General features: G+C 37.4%; 1 long non-coding RNA gene across 1 annotated transcript in view; it reads left to right on the top strand.

The window, feature by feature from the left end:
* The first annotated feature begins 15,508 nt into the window (after positions 1 to 15,508).
* The window catches only part of LOC126649650 (uncharacterized), a 564,626-nt gene continuing 562,710 nt past the window's right edge, over positions 15,509 to 17,424 (top strand). The window contains exon 1 of the long non-coding RNA XR_007631110.1: positions 15,509 to 15,538. This is a non-coding gene — a long non-coding RNA (uncharacterized LOC126649650). The remainder of the gene's footprint in view (positions 15,539 to 17,424) is intronic.

Genomic DNA, 17,424 nt, shown 5'->3' with positions numbered 1-17,424 from the left:
TCACAGTATGTCCAGAAATATTTTAGCATACAGTGAAGACAGATGAGCAAAGCTAGGTTCAGAGTCAGTCTGTAGTTAGGTTCAATGACATAAGTGATGAAAGTCTCAGGGACCTAGAAAGAGGGAGTAGACAGAGCCTATTTTTTTAGTCCAAATGAATATATGAGGATGCAGCATTTCCAGGAGATTTTAGAAAAGTCAAAAGTAGTGAAATACATGCTTGAAGGCACATCATCTATACCTATGAGAAGCTGAGTGTGTCAGTAACAAGAAGAAATAACTGTGTAAAATGCAGAAATGTGTTCTTTAGCATAGAAGAGTTTCCTTATAATTAGGTAGACTTCTGTGCTGAATTGAAGGTTAATTTTTGCCATAAAGGTCATGCTGCCAGTGATATAATCACTCTTATTTCATGTCTGAATCTGTTCTTTGCATCTCCATACACTCCAAATTCATCACCTTATACAGACGTTTTTTTCCTTTTGACTTCAACAAACTCCATCATCACGTACTAGTGAAATACTTAGCACTTTATTTTTTTGCTTTAAAATCCTCACTGCCATGTGAGTTTTCCCAACATTTTTATTGCTTCCACAATTGCTCATAGGAAATAAAATTTCTTTTGGCATAAGAGTATCAATTCAATCTTGCTGTGATGTTTTTTTCAATGAAAAATAGTTTCCTGTGTGAAAGCCAGAACAGTAGCAACAAAATCACTTAAATGTTTTGTACACACAAGGAATATCAAGCACAGTGTCAAAACACAAATTGGTGCACTGAATAAAAGCTATGCCTCTATTATAGGAAATCTTTAGGGACACAGAAACCCTGTATTTTCATTAAGGAATAAGATGACGTGTAAAAGAGGATGTCTGTACAATCCTTCTGGGACTAACAGTAACAAAACCAATCAGTTTTTAGAATAGAAAGATCACACAAAAATACATTTGCTCACAGACAAGAGTTGCAGACCTGCCAGGCATTTGAGAGATTATTTCCAAGCACTCTTCCAACCTCAGCCAGAAAAAAAAACATTTAGTGGGTTCATAGAATAGAAAATAAAATTAACTCCAAACAGTGCCTAAGGACTGACTACATGACACAGAGCCTTCTGTGATGAGGCTAGGAAGTATGCACTGACTGGTTCTTACAGGTTAACCCACTGCATAGCTTGGCACACAGATCCACTCCTGGCAAATCCACAGTAGCTGCACAAGGAGGCTGTGTGACAGACCTGCTCCCCCCTCTCTGCAGATCTGCATGTCTCTCTCCTGTGGCAGAGCAGCTAGAGAAACTGTGGCAGGCCTACAGCATGTACAGCTCAGCCAAGAAATTCCAGTGGGAGAAGGAGAGAAAGTGAGACATATTTCTTCTAGACTATGCTTCAATAATTAATAACAAATAATAGGATTCTGGTCCCTTTCTTCATTCTGATGATGACATTTTCTAGTCTGAGTGGACAAACCAGAGACGAAGAAAGGGATTTAGCTTTCAGAGCAAGTCTGATGAGTGCATCCTGGCTTGTACTGGGAAATTAGTTTGTCTACGTGAAACAGAAAGCTGGCATTTCCTGCTACAGAGACCCATTATGGGATGTGTAAGGGAGCTCTGGCATGCAGTGAACTGAATAACACAGTACAAAAAAACTCCAAAAAACAAAAGAACTATGGAAACAGGTAATGAAAGTACAGATTCTGAGTTTGAAATAGGCAGTCTCAAGAGTAAGAGGCACTTACAGGATATGTATGTAAGCTATGACCAGCTTGCACATCACATCTTCACTTAACTCATTCCTACCTATACATGATTTAAGTGAATGAGCCTTGATTTTAAAACTGTTATTTAGATAAGCTTATAGGAAGACAGACATACAGAAGAAGATTTAGTCTTTCCCACACAGAAGGACAGCACTGAACCAGAGCTACTCATCTCTACATCCAACAGCAGTAGCCTGTGAAAACTGAAATCATCTCTCACCCCCTGTGCTGAACCAGGGATGAGAAGTAGCACAGCAGGGGTAATCATTTGTTCTAGCTGATGAAGGAAAGGGATTATGTGTCTATAAAACAGAAGGAAAGATCTTAAAGATTCTAGGCCTGCAGTGGCCAAAATTTTCTTGAATTGATCACACCACAGGGATGGTGAATGCATGGCAGGTATCACTATTGCAAATGGTGTGCAAGTAGGGTTTGAGATATTTGCCCTTTTCTGTTTGTTATGGAACTCTTGCTACTCACGCTGTCTGCAAGCAGTAACTGGTTATGGGAAGTGTTCAAAGCATCAGCTAAAGGGTAAGGATATAACTTAGATGCTGTAGGGAGCAGAAGGAAATAAGGTTGAATAAAGAGCAGATGGGGGAAGAAATAATGATACAAAGTGCATAAAAGGTTTATCAACACATCTTATTCCCTATAGCACTTTTCACACTAATGTATAGGTTTTAAAAGTAATATTTAATGATGACAGATATAGCCAAAACAGTATCATTATGCTCTGAATGGTTTATTAGCTTAAACGATGTCAGCCCTTCTCCACTTATTTTACTCTGTTTGTGAATGTTCAGGCATTGAATTTCCAGATATCACAAAAATTTAGGAATAATTTATAATAATACTCTCATATTATAATAATAAATAATATATGATATTAATTTATAGTAATAGTTTATATTTAACATGTCATCAAACACACTGATTTATAGCTACACAAATGCATTTTACATACCTACACAACACCAGTGCATTATACAGAGTGGTTAAAATGTGAGAAACAGTCTTTCAAGATCACATTTAAAATATTATTGTCATCTATCTAACCTGCACACGATGAGGTAAATATATCTTCAATTAGTTGTGAAATTTAAGAGAAGTGCCCTGGTCAATTCTCTACTGGTAAAAGTAGGAACAGTTCTAGAGAAATGAAAAAGCTTTTACCTAAACTGTTAAGCCTTGAGACCTACGGTGGAGTTTTTTTCTCCCCGTGAGTCTTTTGTCTGTGAAGTTAGTGATAATGTAGAATGACAGAATAATTACTGTTAAAATATCTTTTTTCAAATGGAATGTGATTATGTAATGAATCATCTGTACAGAGAATAAAGTATATTAAAGCACTTCACTTCAGTCAGTTTGAATCCAATTGGGAGTTTAAAGCACCATGAAGTTTACTCTTTTTCTTTCTTCTATTTTTTTTTTCATTTTTTCCATCTTTCTGTGGAAATCTTAACTATTTTTTTTTCTTTTTAGCTCTAAAGGAGCTTATGTCTCAGATAATCTCATTGAGGAGATAAAAGTAGAAGCTCTGCAAAAGACTGCATTAGAGGGAAGAAAAGTTTCATGAGTGACTGAGAAAGACAAGGTAGGGTCATTTCCTCTGATCATCAGCTATTCTAGTTACTCTGTCATAGCTGTGACCTGGCTTCATGACTTGTAGGTTTTCTGTCAGCTTCACATCATCACTTGCAATTTGTATAATGTGAAACTCCAGGAAAACATGGGGTAAGACAAGTTTAAATTAACCTTGTAAGGTCTGAGCTTTACACTGGCTCATTAATTTCAAAGCACATGTAGTTCTGATGCCAAGTGAATAAAGAATGCTTTCAAATGTACAAATGAAATGTAATAAAAATATGAAAGATTTTAACTTTAGTACTAAATCTGGTAAGAATGAGAATGAGATTTGGTTTTGTGTTTAATTGATGTTTCTCTTATAAGAAACCTAAATACTATAATATAATCACTTTCTATACTAAGGCATTGTATAAGCACTGAAAAAAAATTATCTGAAGATATCTTTGAATACTGACACTAAGCTGAGGAGAAAATATATCTCTGCTAAAATACAGGCTCTGCTATCCAACTTTGATAGTGTACTTGGTATAGTGTTTTTAATGAAATTAATGAATTTAATGAAATTAACCACTTTATTTTATCAGATAAGGATTCTTCTGTGTTCTTTAAGCTTACTGTGCCCTAGTAATTAATCTAAATACATTTCACTGCTTATATATAAATATAGCATATGTACATGATCCACGGAAAATTATCCTGGAACAGTATCTTGGTTAATCACATATCTTGGTTGCTGTCACCTTTACTGAATTTAAATACTGTCAGGGTTCCTTCAGGGATGTTTTAAGGAACAAAAATTCCAGCATACTAACACTTACTGTGATAACATTAACACAATAACATATAATGCATTTGGCTACATCAATCTGCTGTATAAACTAACTGCAGGTCGCTGGGTATGATAATCATTGACATCCCATGTTTGGCTTTTCTGGGTTAAGGATATTTATTGAATCAGGTATACAAAATGTTAAATTTGTGCTCAGTCATGTATCCTAAGCAAAGTATTTTAACTACTTAAAATAATCAATCTATTTTCTCAAACGATTCCGTATTGATTACAAGTCTTAATACATTTTCAGAAAACTCTTTAAAAAGGAGACAATCAAACAGAAAAAGAAAACAAACCCAAGACCCCAAATCTATGACATTAAATACATGCAAAAGCATATTTCAGAAAGTCAAAAATTCCCTGATCTCTCAGAAATGTCGGCCCAGTTCTAATGTTGCGATCCTGACTACTCCTTCTGAGCTGAGTGTTTCATCCCATGGTCTTCTTTACATCAGTTTCTTGGCTAAGAGCTTCTCAATGAAATGGTTAGAAGAGATTTTTGAAACAATATGTTTTCTCTTCTTTCTCTGATCCCTCTTGGTTCAAATGTTCAAAAATATTATTCCAACCTAAGGCATAAAAATGGCATGGAAAATTTCAGTACTAAGAATAAAGCTTAGCAAAATTAAAAATAACTCAAAATGGCTGTGTTGACTAACTTTAATAATAATAATGATGATAAGTACTGATAATTACAATGATTACAAAAAAAAAAATCTTCAATTTAAAAGATACTTGATTTCAGAAATGTCCCCTAAAGTACAATATTCACTATGAATAGTAAAGCATTACATTTTAAACTGAAATATACAAAAAAAAGAGCATAATAATATCTTGTGTTAATGAAATGCTTACTTTAAAGATGCTGAAAAGAATAGGACAAAATATCCAAAATGCCAACTAAGCAAACTTATTGTCCTTACATTTTAATGAACAAAGTTTACTAGATTTGACCTGAAGACACTGTTGTGGAAACAACTTTCCCAGAACAGAAATGAGTAAGGTTGAAACAGATCACTGTGGGTCATCAGGTCCAACCTCCCTGCTCAAGCACTGTCATTCTAGAGCATGTTGCACAGGATTGCATCCAGATGGTTCTTGAATAGTCCTGGGAGGGAGACAATCTGTTCAGGTCCACAGTAAAAAACTTCCACACAGTAAAAAACTTCTTCCTCATATTCAGGTGGGACTTCCTGTGCAACAGTTTCTGCCTATTGCCTCTTGTCCTATTGCTTGACACCACTGAGAAGAGCCTGGATCCATCCTCTGGACACCCTCCTTTCAGATACTTAATAGGCATTGATGAGGTGCTCTATCAATTCTCTCTCCTTAAGGTCAAACGGACCTAATTCTCTCAGACTATTCTTGTAAGAGAGATGCTCCAGTCCCTTAGTCATCTTTGTGGCCTTCTGCTGGATCTGATCCAGGAGCTCCATGTCTCCTGTGCATCGAGGAACCCAGAAATGGACAAAGTATTCCAGATGCGGCCTCACTAAGTTAAGTAGAGGGTTAGGATTACCTCTCTTGGCCTGGACCCATGCTGAAGAACCTTGTTGCTGAAGGTCTGCACCTGCAGAAGGGACCACAGGGAGCTGTAGCAGTTAATGGAGAACTGCAGCCCATGAGAAGCACTCATGTTGGTGAATTTCATGAGGGACTTTCTCTTATGGGAGAGACTTCACACTGGGGTATGGGAAGAACTCCTTTCCTTGAGGAGAAAGCAGTGGCAGAAAAAAACAGCATCTACTGTGATGAACTGGCCATAAATCCCATTCTCCATCTTCCTGCAGCACTGAGAGGGAGAAGGTAGAGTCTGGGAAGAATAGAGGGGTGGGCTAAGGTATTTTTAAGATTTGCTTTACTTCTCATTATCCTGCACTGATTTTGATAGGTAATAAATTCTATTAATTTCCCCAGGTCCAGTCTGTTTTGCCCATGAAGGTAATAAGCGAGTGATTTTTCCTGTCCTTAACTCATGAGCCTTTCATTATATTTTCTCTCCCCTGTCCAGTTGAGGAGGGAACTGAGAAAGTGGCTGTTGTGGGTACCTGGCATCCAACCTGGGTCAAACCACCATGCATTGTTGCAATCTTACTTATTTCCCTACTTCCTTCTCACCTGATGCTGAACTCCACAATCTCATGGGCACTACAGACAATTCTGCTGTGATGTCTCTACAACTCTCCCAAAACTTCACGTATTCAACAAGGTCTTCCCCATTTGTTAGTGTGAGGCCAAGGAGTACACCATTCCTTGTGGGATACTACGCTAGCTGTGACAGAATGTTATCATCAATGCTTTCCAGAAGCCTCCTGAACTATTTGTGCTTTGTTGTGTTGCTTCTTTATCAGATGTCAGGGTGGTTAAAGTTCCCCAGAAGAACCAGTGCCTGTTACCTTCAGGCTACTTCAAGTTGCCTATAGAGTGTCTCATCTACTTCCAACTCCAGATTAGGTGACCTTTAGCCAACATCCACAGGGTCACCCTTACTAGTTCACCCTTTTATCCTAACCCATAAGCTCTGTACTTGCTTGCCATCCACCCCAAGACAGAATCCAAGTATTACCTCACATAGAGGGAAATTCCACCACCATGCCTTCCCCGTCTGTCTTTCCTAAACGCCATGTAAGCCCTTCATGACAACATTCCTGTCATGCAAGCTCTCCCACCATGTCTCCATAACTGCAATGAGATTAAAGTCCTGTAGCTGCACACAGATCACTAGTTCCTCCTGTAACTAAATTTCTTAACCTACTAACTTTCTTAACCTTAGAAAAACTATAACATAAACAAAATCATTGAAGTACAAAGACAAAAAATCTTTGTGTAGGAAAAAAAAAATCCATTCTGATGTGCAACACTAAAACAGTGCCTGAGTCTATTCTGGTTTTACTACATAAATTAGTATTTTCTCAGCTAAAAGCTATTAGTTTGCATGGGATTCAGTATACTTAGTAGAGAAAGAAAAGACTTCCTGGATTTAAGGCCAAAGTACAAAAAGGCTTATGTCCATTTATTAGGACTAGCACCCTGAAGGGTAGGTAGGCTTTGTTCACAGTGGGTAGTGATTTTCAGTTCAAGTTACCTGAAATAACATACCTCCATCTTAGCCCACAGCCCATAGGCATGTATTGATAGAATAAAATTTAGGATATGACAAGGTCTGTTTCTAGGATGTGGCATAAGAGCATGGAATAGCATTTGTGGGAGCAAACGCTTCTGGGATGTGTTGTAGAGTTCTGTAGAATGGAAGGACCCAAATCTTGTACCACTTTGATCCTGTTTTCTAAGAAAGATCTTGACTGAAATATTTCCTTAAATTTGCCTTATTTTCTTATATATATCTAGATAAAATGCTAGAAGATTTCTGAAGTGCTCAGCTAACTCTCAGGGCTACATCTCTACCAAGTGTCAGGAGTGAGTGTGACTTCTTGACCTTGGTCATAGCCACTAATAAATTGTCATCTTTACTTCTTACGCTCTATAACCTGTTTATGCATCCATTTGTGAATTATTCAAATGGGCTTTTGACTTATACTTACTGGTTAAAAGTCAAGGTTGAGACATTATTGCAGTGTTTAATATTTGCCTTGAGCAGGACAAGTCATAAAAGCAATTTTCAGTTCAAAAGCATAATGCTGTAGAGAGATGCTTTAGCTCAATCTAAATGTAAGGAAATTGGTTGTACAGTAGGTTCTTTGTCTTAGGAATTATTTTCCTGATGACTTCCTGATGCACTGAAATTTGACTAGTTTAAGGAAAGACTTAAACAAAAAATCTCTTAAGAATGTTGAAGATAGTTTATAGTGCAAGGGAGGTTTTTTCAGCTTCCATCAGTGTTTAACTTAGGAATGTCTACAGTTAGTGTGTTGCAAACATACTGACTGGGAACTCCTACTGCAATGTATTTTGAAATGAAAACAAACACTTCAGAAAGAAGTTCTTGTGGTTTATTTTGTTCCAGAGTAAAAGTAACACTGAATAACCAAAGCATATTTTCCCTGTTCCATCACAGTGCTCATTTGACCAGGAATAGCACTTCTAGAGGACGACTTTTCCTCTCCTGGTATCAGAAATTTACTCTTACTATTGTTTATGGGCTGTGTGGCTTCTCGTTTATCCAGGGTGACACACATTCCTGACATACAGCATCTTTTCAAAGTGTCAGGAAGAGTGTGACAGAAACACAACACATTCCTTCTAAACTTTTACAAAACAGAGAAAAATTGCATCTTCTGTAAGATGCTGACATGTGAAACTGTCCTCTTGATAGCCATGTGTGTGGTGCAAGAATATACTTGCAGCAAACATCCTTTGCAGTTATTTAAATACCTCAGTTCCACAAAGGCCATTTATTGCTTTGTCTGCTTCAGCACTGTAGAATACTCCTTTAAATAGAAGCTGTGTCAGTTCTGGAAAACAGGACACTCAAACCTTCAGTTATACAGCAAAAGACCTTGACAGGAGAGGTGTTTTTTTCCTTTTTCTTTTTTTTTTTTTTTTCCCCTTGGATGGCAGATTCCAACACTTTGCCTCAGTACTGCAGATTATCCTCCTTTCAAAACTGATGAAATATAGCTGGACAGAGGCAGCTGAGAGGGGTATATACAATGAAGTTTAACCTATTCAATTTTCCAATCCATTTGGATTTTTGCAACCTTGGAGATGACCTATGCTTTTGTTGTGCAGGAAAGGATTTAAATATTATTGAAAACCCATTAGGAATAGTTAGGAAGCCTTTTCAAAACTGTAAAAAGTTGTATGGATATATGTGGAGTAAATTTTCAGTGCTGTGTGTGTAGACTTAGATCCAAGTTTGGCTGGTTTCTTTTTCTATAACAACTTCAAATACCTTTTTCTAAAGATTATTGTGTTTATGAATGGTATTATCATTAAAGTGCGGAGTACAAATGTTCTAGGGTGGATACTTAACAGTGTATATGACATAGCCATGTTTTTTGTGCTAATGTAGCTGCAATAAAAGTTATGGTTTGAATCTCGATTACAATGGTAGGTGTTTTATAGCTACTTTAATGTATCTACTTTCTAGAATTGATCTGAATATATGATATGAATATGTATTCTGAGTTAAGAATAGACCAATAGAACACTAGACTCCTTAATTTGGGAAAAAACCTCTGCACCTCAAAAGTTTATGACTTTTCATTATCTCTGTGGTCCTCAAAGACTTCCATGCAACTACTTTACAAGCTGTAGAGAAGTCAGTGCAATAGACATATTTGCTTTTTAGTGAAGATATGTTTCAGTACTGAAGGTACTGGACATAGATCAAAAGTAAATCAAATAGCTTTAATGACAGAAGGCACAAAACAAAGATGAAGCTCAAAGTCTAGCAGCACTAAATATTTTATCTTGCTTACTCTGTGCTATAAGTGCCTTGAGTTTAAATTTTGATGCTATAATTTTTAGACACCAAGATAGTAGGTTGTGAAAAGAATACAATCTTTGTTTTCAGCTTTTATAACTATGAATTGTGGTCTACTGCAACAGTCAGAATTTTGTTTTAATTTGTATAGGAGAAAGGACTGGAGAAATAAGTAACTTCTCCCAAATCTACAGTTGTAATTTTTTCCCCATATCTAACAGAATAAATAGTCTGACTAGTTTCCATCATAGTTCAGGAGAGGTGTTTGGTTTAAATATCTGTTATACATTTCAGGGTGCCACAGTGGTCAAGACTATTTATGTGTAGCTGCAACTTGAAAAGGAAAAATAACCCCAAACACTACAGGAAATGCCCACAATTACTCTTAGTGAAAAAAATTCCAAAACTATACTAAGGGAAGAATCACATTTGTCCTTTCATTATGCATCCTCTGCCTGATAGATGGTTATCTACCATATCAAAATACTCCATTAATTTCCTTACATGTATTAAAGTATTAAGTAATCTGTCATAATCAGTGTGAGTTAGATGGTGCTATAAAGAAATTATCTAGGCATATGATGTTGATTACCTTAAAACTCTTCATCTTGAATACACCCAAATCCATGGTAGGCATGTTAATTCAGTAAAGTCCACTGCAATTGTTTATATGATCTAGAAATGGGGATTTCATGCTGTAGAAGTAAGTCAAGTAAGCAAATATTTCACATTAAAAGGGCAAGTTTTAGAGAGGTTTAACCTACATTCATATTATAAGATATAGAGAAGTAGCTTATGCGACTTTTTATAGTTACAATACATTTATTTATTTAATACCATGCTTTAAAATTGCTATATGTGTCTTCAGAATGAAAAGAAAAGCAAAAAGACTCTCTACAGAGTCTCTGCTGCTCTTTTTTGCTTTACAAGAAGAAAGACATTCAAATTAGAAGTGTGTGGTTGTTCCTTGTGCATGAAGATTTTAAACACACTGCATGAAGAAAGGAAAATATCACAGAAATCTGTTTTTTAAGAGTGCCCTGGCTATCAAGAGAAGCAGTTGGACAGTAACAGTGGATTGAATGTTCTTCAAGATGACTTTATGTGTCCGATGGTACTATCCTAGTCCCCTAGGATAGAATTTCTACATTTATAACATGCCCTTTAAATCCAAACCAGACAAAAGTAAAGTTTCACCATATGTTCTCACACTACTTCCAGAGATCCTACATACTTATATGGCCTGCTTTATCCTATTACAGGCAGCCATGTGAGACTATGTCAGGACCAAAGAATGGGCAGAAAATGGCAACTAAACCTTAAACATGAATGGGACTTTCTGACAAAATATCAAATGTTAGCTTATGACTTCCGGGCAGTAATGTGTAAGCTTAAAGGAAACGGTCATCAGTGCAGTTAGCTGCCAGACAAAGTAAAGCTCTACCCTTAATAATTAAGTAGATAGAATGTCACAGTTTTTTTCTTGAAATATGGAAAAATGAGTTCAGAATCTTTCTTTTATGGCACATACAAAACTTTCAGATGCATGGTGCTGTATGTGTAAATCTATCATCCTCTCTGGAATAGTTTCACTTTGTGTAACTAATTAAATATTTATAGGAACAGAGAGTGCAAAAATAACTCTGTGTGAGAGAGGTTGTGATGGTTATGTGGGAGAAGAATACCTCAGGATAAATTCTTTAACTTAAGCAAAGCAGATTTGGACCAGGGCACCCTCACAATAAACAAGTATTCCCAACTTCAGGAATAGCATATACTGCTTTGGGGCTGTCTCATTGTAAATTACTTTAAATTGACCTTTTTTTCTCGTTCCAGAAAGAAAGAACTTTAGGCATTTCTGTAACTTTTACATGAAGTGGAACAACTCTTCTCATTTTACTTTTATGCAGATCTGTTAAATTTCCCCTAGATTGTTTCACGGTAGTTAAAAAAAAGTAAGAGATACAGAGATGCTGTGAATATTGACCTGTCTAATCTTTTGGTCTTATCTCTATTTACATTTTTTTTCAAATATGTTGATGGAAATAGGTAGTATAGAAATATCATTGGCCCATTAAAGGATGAGGATGGTCACCTCAGAAACAGGGGCAGAGACAAGGTAGAGGTGTTTAACACTTTCTTTACCTGTGTCTTCAACACAAATGATGGACCAAGGGGGTCTCAGTGCCCTGAGCTGGAGGACCATGACTGCAAGAATGATCAGCTCCCAGTCAACCCTGAAGTTGTGCAAGATCTACTGCTCCAACTGGATCCCGACAAATCTATGGAGCCAGATGAGATTCATCCAAGAATCCTCAAAGAGCTAGCCGATGTCATCAAAAAACCTCTTTCAATGATTTTTCAGCCGCCTTGGGAATCGAGAGATTCCAGCTGACTGGTGAACGTTGTTCCAGTTTTCAAGAAGGGCAAGAAGAAGGACCCTGAAAACTACAGGCCTGTCAGTCTCACTTCAGTACCTGGTAAAATTATGGAGAAGGTTATTCTGGGAGCCATTGAAAAACACCTGAAAGACAATGCAGTCATTGTTCAGAGCCAGCATGGCTTCATGAGAGGAATGTCCTGCTTATCAAACCGGTTTTCCTTTTATGACAAGGTAACCCATCTACTTGATCAAGGGAAGCCAGCTGATGTAATCTTTTGGGGTTTCAGTAAAGCTTTATTGTCTTCCGCAGTATCCTTCTGGACAAAGTGTCCAACACACATCTGGATAAACACATCATGTGATGGGTGAGCAATCGCCTCATGGGTCAAGCACAGAGGGTAATAGTGAATGGGGTAACATAAGACTGGTGACCTGTCACCAGTGGGGGTCCCACAGGGCTCCATCTTGGGCCCTGTGCTCTTCATTATCTTAATAATTACTTGGACACAGGACTGAAAGGGATATTAAGCAAGTCTGCAGATGACACAAAACTGGGAGGAGCTATGCGCTCTCTCAAATGCAGGAAGGCCCTGCAGAGAGACCTCAACAAAGTAGAGGACCAGGCAATCACCAACCATACGACGTTCAACAAGGGCAAGGTCAGATTCTGCACTTAGGATGGGGCATCCCTGGAGGTATGTACAGACTGGGGAATGGGATCCTGGAAAACCGTGACACGGAAAGGGACCAGGGGGTCCTGATCTACAGCAAGTTGAATGAGTCAGCAATGCCCTGGCAGCCAGGAGGGCCAACCATGTCCTGGGGGTATCAGGCAAAGCATCGCCACCCAGTCAAGGGAGGGGATTGTCCCACTCTGCTCTGCTCTGGTGCAGCATCACCTTGAATATTGTGTACAGTTTTGGGTACTGCAATATAGGAAAGATATTAAGCTATTAGAAAGTGTCCAAAAGAGGGCAATGAAAATGGTAAAGAGCCTTGAGGGGAAGCTGTATGAGGAGCAGCTGAGGTAATTTGGTGTGTTCAGCCTGGAGAAGAAGAGACTGAGGGGAGATCTCATGGCAGTCAACAAGTTCCTTGGGAGGTGGAAGAGGAGGGGCAGGCATTGATCTCTTCTCTATGGTGACCAGTGACAGGACCCGAGGAAATGGCTTGAAGTTGTGTCAGGGGAGGTTTAGGTTGAATATTAGGAAAAGGTTCTTCACTCAGAGGGTGGCTGGGCACTGGAATAGGCTCCCCAGGCAAAGGGTCACAGCACCAAGCTTGACAGAGTTCAAGAAGTGTTTGGACAATACTCTCAGGTACATGATGTGACTCTTGGGGCTGGTCCTGTGCAGGGCCAGAAGTTGCACTAGATTGTTCATGTGGTTACCTTCCAATTCAGCATATTGTGAGGTTTTGTGATTCTTTAATTTCAGAAAGAAAGTTAAAGAATAAAACTTCAGCTAATACACAGCATGCAGAACTCTATATAATTCTAATGCTGAAGCCTCTGAAAAAGGACGGTGACAGACTATAAAATTACAGTGTTTGAAATTATATCTTTTCGGTTTCTCAATCTGAATATAATGACACTTTTCAGTTCTCAGAACCAGAAGACTGAGGATGAGTCAGAAAAACAAGCTGTAACTTCCATTAAATGTTCCAAAGGGAAGAATAAAAGGAGGTGGAATTAGAAAAAGAAGACATAACACCAGAAACAAGAGTCACTATAGCACCACCCATAAGGATGGAAAAACTTTAAAAGTTTCTGCATTGAGGGTCCTTTGTTAATTGTTAAACCCCACTCTGATGCCTAACATTCTGCTGGAAATCTTGTGTGAACACATTATGTTTCAATTGTTCAAAATTTCCATTCCTTGTCTCGGCAGAGCCCAAATCTGCAGAGATACATGAAAAGAGGGAAAAAGGTATCTGAATGTAATCTATGTAAATAATTTACAGACACTTAATAAACCCCTTGAATCAGGTTTGACATAAAATATGGAGTGATTTTTTTTTTTAAGTGACTGATTTTTTTCTCCATTTTCTAGTTGGAAGCTGGAACTGAAGATGAAAATTACAGGTCTGTGTACCTTGTAGCATAGAGTAAGATATTTGTGTTGTCTAAAACAGTGTAGTAGTGGCAGAAATGCATCTTCAGCAACATATAGGTTAACTTAGTTTATAAAGGTTCTTCACTGGTGGAATGATTCCAGTACCTGAGACAACATATTGATGCCTTTGTGTATCTCTTTACAGGCTTCAAAACAGTGTTTCAGGATTACAACAGATTTGACAATATTCTTTACTTCAGTGTTAGATATGTATATCAGTGGTGCCTTTTCTAGATCAGACTGTCTTCGCCAGACAAAAAAAGTGATGTAAAATGGAATAAGGTCCCATCACAAAAGAGGATGATTCTTTCATCATGGTAGTCAAAGGATTCTGGCAACTGATTGGCAGTCTAAAAGATCTATTAGGAAAGGACCTGTAAGTACAAGATGTACATGAACACAAAGACAGTATTCAACTCCACACTCTTGGGCAGACTAGTATACTGCTATATTCTGTGGTAGTTTTATCACAAACTTTCCAAACCAAAGCAACACTGTATTACAAGGTATCAGAATTTCTAGGTGAGAGTTTTCTGAGAAAAGACACAATAGTTAATAAACTGTCTAAGAGACTGTTATACGTAGTATATACAACAGTTCTAGCTGAGACTGAGGTACTAATTTGCAAAAAGTATTTTCAAAAAGGTAGTGGAATCTGCTTGAAAGAAGTTATATTTTCATTTCAAACAGAAGGTGGGAAGAAGTGCAAAGAAATTGACTGATTTTCTAATTGTCAATAACAAGCTTTTGGAGAAAGAATTTTGGAAATCACACATGGTACTACAGCTTCTGGTGATGATACAGTTACCATCAATTGAGGACTTAAGCTGTGTGGGTGTATAGATGAACACTACAAGTTATCATTCAGAATAAGTTTTCCTCAGTGGAATTATGAAAAAAAATGTCCAAGGACCCCAAAAATTCTCTTAGGTGAAGGTGAGGCTGGAACCTGTCATTTGCTCAATCTATTTTTACAGTCATAGGTTCTTTGACCAATGTGGGAACTCTTCAATCATATCTTTTTGTTCTTTCTCTTTTGAGCTGTAGCCTTATACATCTTTTACTAAATGCAGGGTAGAGTCCTAATGATTTACTTTCTCAGAAGGAGAGTGGATATTTAGGGCTTAAAGAGTGACTTTAAATTATAGTATATGTAATTGCTTTTCAGGCTTTGAGAACCTTCTAAACCAGAGGAGTATGAGCAAAGAAATGGTATTGCTGCTAAGCTGTGGCTATGTATAGAGGACAGGCACACTTAGCATTGCAGAAGCGACATTTTTGAAATGTTAGCTCAGTAAGAGTATGTGGAATGTGACACAATCTGACTCATCAAACTACCTGGCTAAGAACTATTTAGTATAGAAAAAAATAAAAAGAAACAAGGAAAGTTATAAATAAACACATGCATATACAGACCTGAGAAGAAGGTGATAATAATAATAATGGCCAGTCTTCGCGAGCGAAGATCCGGGGAAGGTCTTTCCACCTTCCAGCCTGCGCATTGGATTTTTTAGGTGAGACACAGTGTGCGCGGAACTGAGCCCACCCTTTAATCCTAAGGTTCATCTGCCGGGGCCAAGCGAGCTTGGACAGTGGCAGCGAGGTCCTTAGGACGTAGGTGGGTTGCCTTTAAGGGCTAACGAGCTCCACCTGCCCGGGAGTGGCCCTGACCGGGAATCGAACCCGGGTCTCGGCGGTGATAGCGCCGCACCCTTACCACTAGACCACCAGGGGCTCAGAAGAAGGTGATAGAGCTGTGTTTATTGTTTCCCTAGATAATTTAATCCTGTGTGTAAGTTTGTGTATGCTGAATTCAGTAGCAAACTTCAAGCCAAACTAGCAGGTGAAGTAGGAGAAAACTGTGTATGCGGTGTCAATGATTAGTTTGGGAGCCCAAGGTCTGGTTGTGGATATTAACCAGGCTGAGAAACCAGCATTATTATTCAGGATCTGTGTGTGTGGGAGTGATTTTGAAACAGGTGGGTGATTTGATGCACCTGTTTGATAGTAAACACCAAGCTGGACAAGCCAGTGATCAGGAGGAGACTCATTTAGAAGGTAAAGGGGCGTGAGATCCAGATGGGGGATGTTAGGTAAATATTCAAGAACCTGAACCTGTGAATCTGAAGAGTGAGGGTATGAATGTTTTCAGTAGAAAACTTTGATCATAGTCAGTCAGAGAGAAGGAACAGGTCTTGGCCATCTGTACCAATATTTTATGAGAGTCCTGTTTTATGTGTAATTTGTGGATGTTGTTAAAGGCAGTGCCCTGAAAGTGCAAACTGAAAAGCAGAAACTGCCATCCATCAGCCTGGGATGGAGATTCCTGGGTAATGATGACATACTCTGTGTTTACTCTGATCTGTAGATAGTATTAATAAGATGTAACTATGCATACTACTAAAGAAATTAAAAAATAAAACTATTAGTTATATTTTCAATAGAATTTCTGGTTTTAATGCATAGAATTCAGTCATAATGTATCATTTCTTCTAAAATATGCTATTTTTTGAAAGTTTTGTGTACTTATTTCCATTTTTGAGTATTTTTTCTACACTTTTTCCTGTTTGCTTGCCTTCTGCAAGATTTTTTTTTAGGGTAACCTTTTTTTTTTCCCCCTATATAATATAATATAATATAGTCTTTAGATTATTTTCTTGGTTTACTTTCTTATTCTAAGATGGTAATTAGGCAATCTGAAAATAATTCCTCTGATTTATTTGTTATTTCTCTTTTGAAGGACCTATTGATTTTATTTATTTTCATTACTACTTTGGTAATATTTTAGAGTATCTTTGGTAGGATCTTAAAGAATGAATCAGAGTTTTCCTGTTATTTGTGGTGTCAGGTATACTTCAACTTACAAATATATTAAAAAGTAAAATAAAACAAACAAAAATGGTTGACCCATTTCTCAGGATAGGAAGGCATCTACGGAAATTTTTGGGTTTTTTCTCTATGTATTTTTGATAGAATTTAATCCTGACTTCTTGAGTGGATAACTTATCAAAATGATTGTATTAATTGTATTAATTAACACTCCTAGGAGTATTTGCTATTTTTTGAGATTAAAAGACATTTCTTTTTTTTTCTTGACTAAAAGAAACTAAGATTAAGTAAAAGATATATGAATGCAAAAATTCATATTCTCTTAACCATTCCAAGCATATCAGCTATAAAGTGAGAAAAAAGGAGAAAGATTTATTAAAGAGACATATTGGTTTAAATTCTATCAAACATAGAGGCTAGTAAAAACCTGTTGATACACAGACATACATACTGTTTTTGATTAACTAACCTATAACCTTTTGCAATCTGCAAACAAGACATATGATTCATAGCACATAAGATTCAAGGGAGAA

This window comes from Myiozetetes cayanensis, unplaced genomic scaffold, assembly GCF_022539395.1.
Source record: "Myiozetetes cayanensis isolate MyiCay16 unplaced genomic scaffold, myiCay2020 scf5-8, whole genome shotgun sequence".
NCBI lineage: Eukaryota > Metazoa > Chordata > Aves > Passeriformes > Tyrannidae > Myiozetetes > Myiozetetes cayanensis.
Note: the sequence above shows the minus strand (reverse complement) of the source record. Positions and strands in the feature narration are given on the sequence as shown.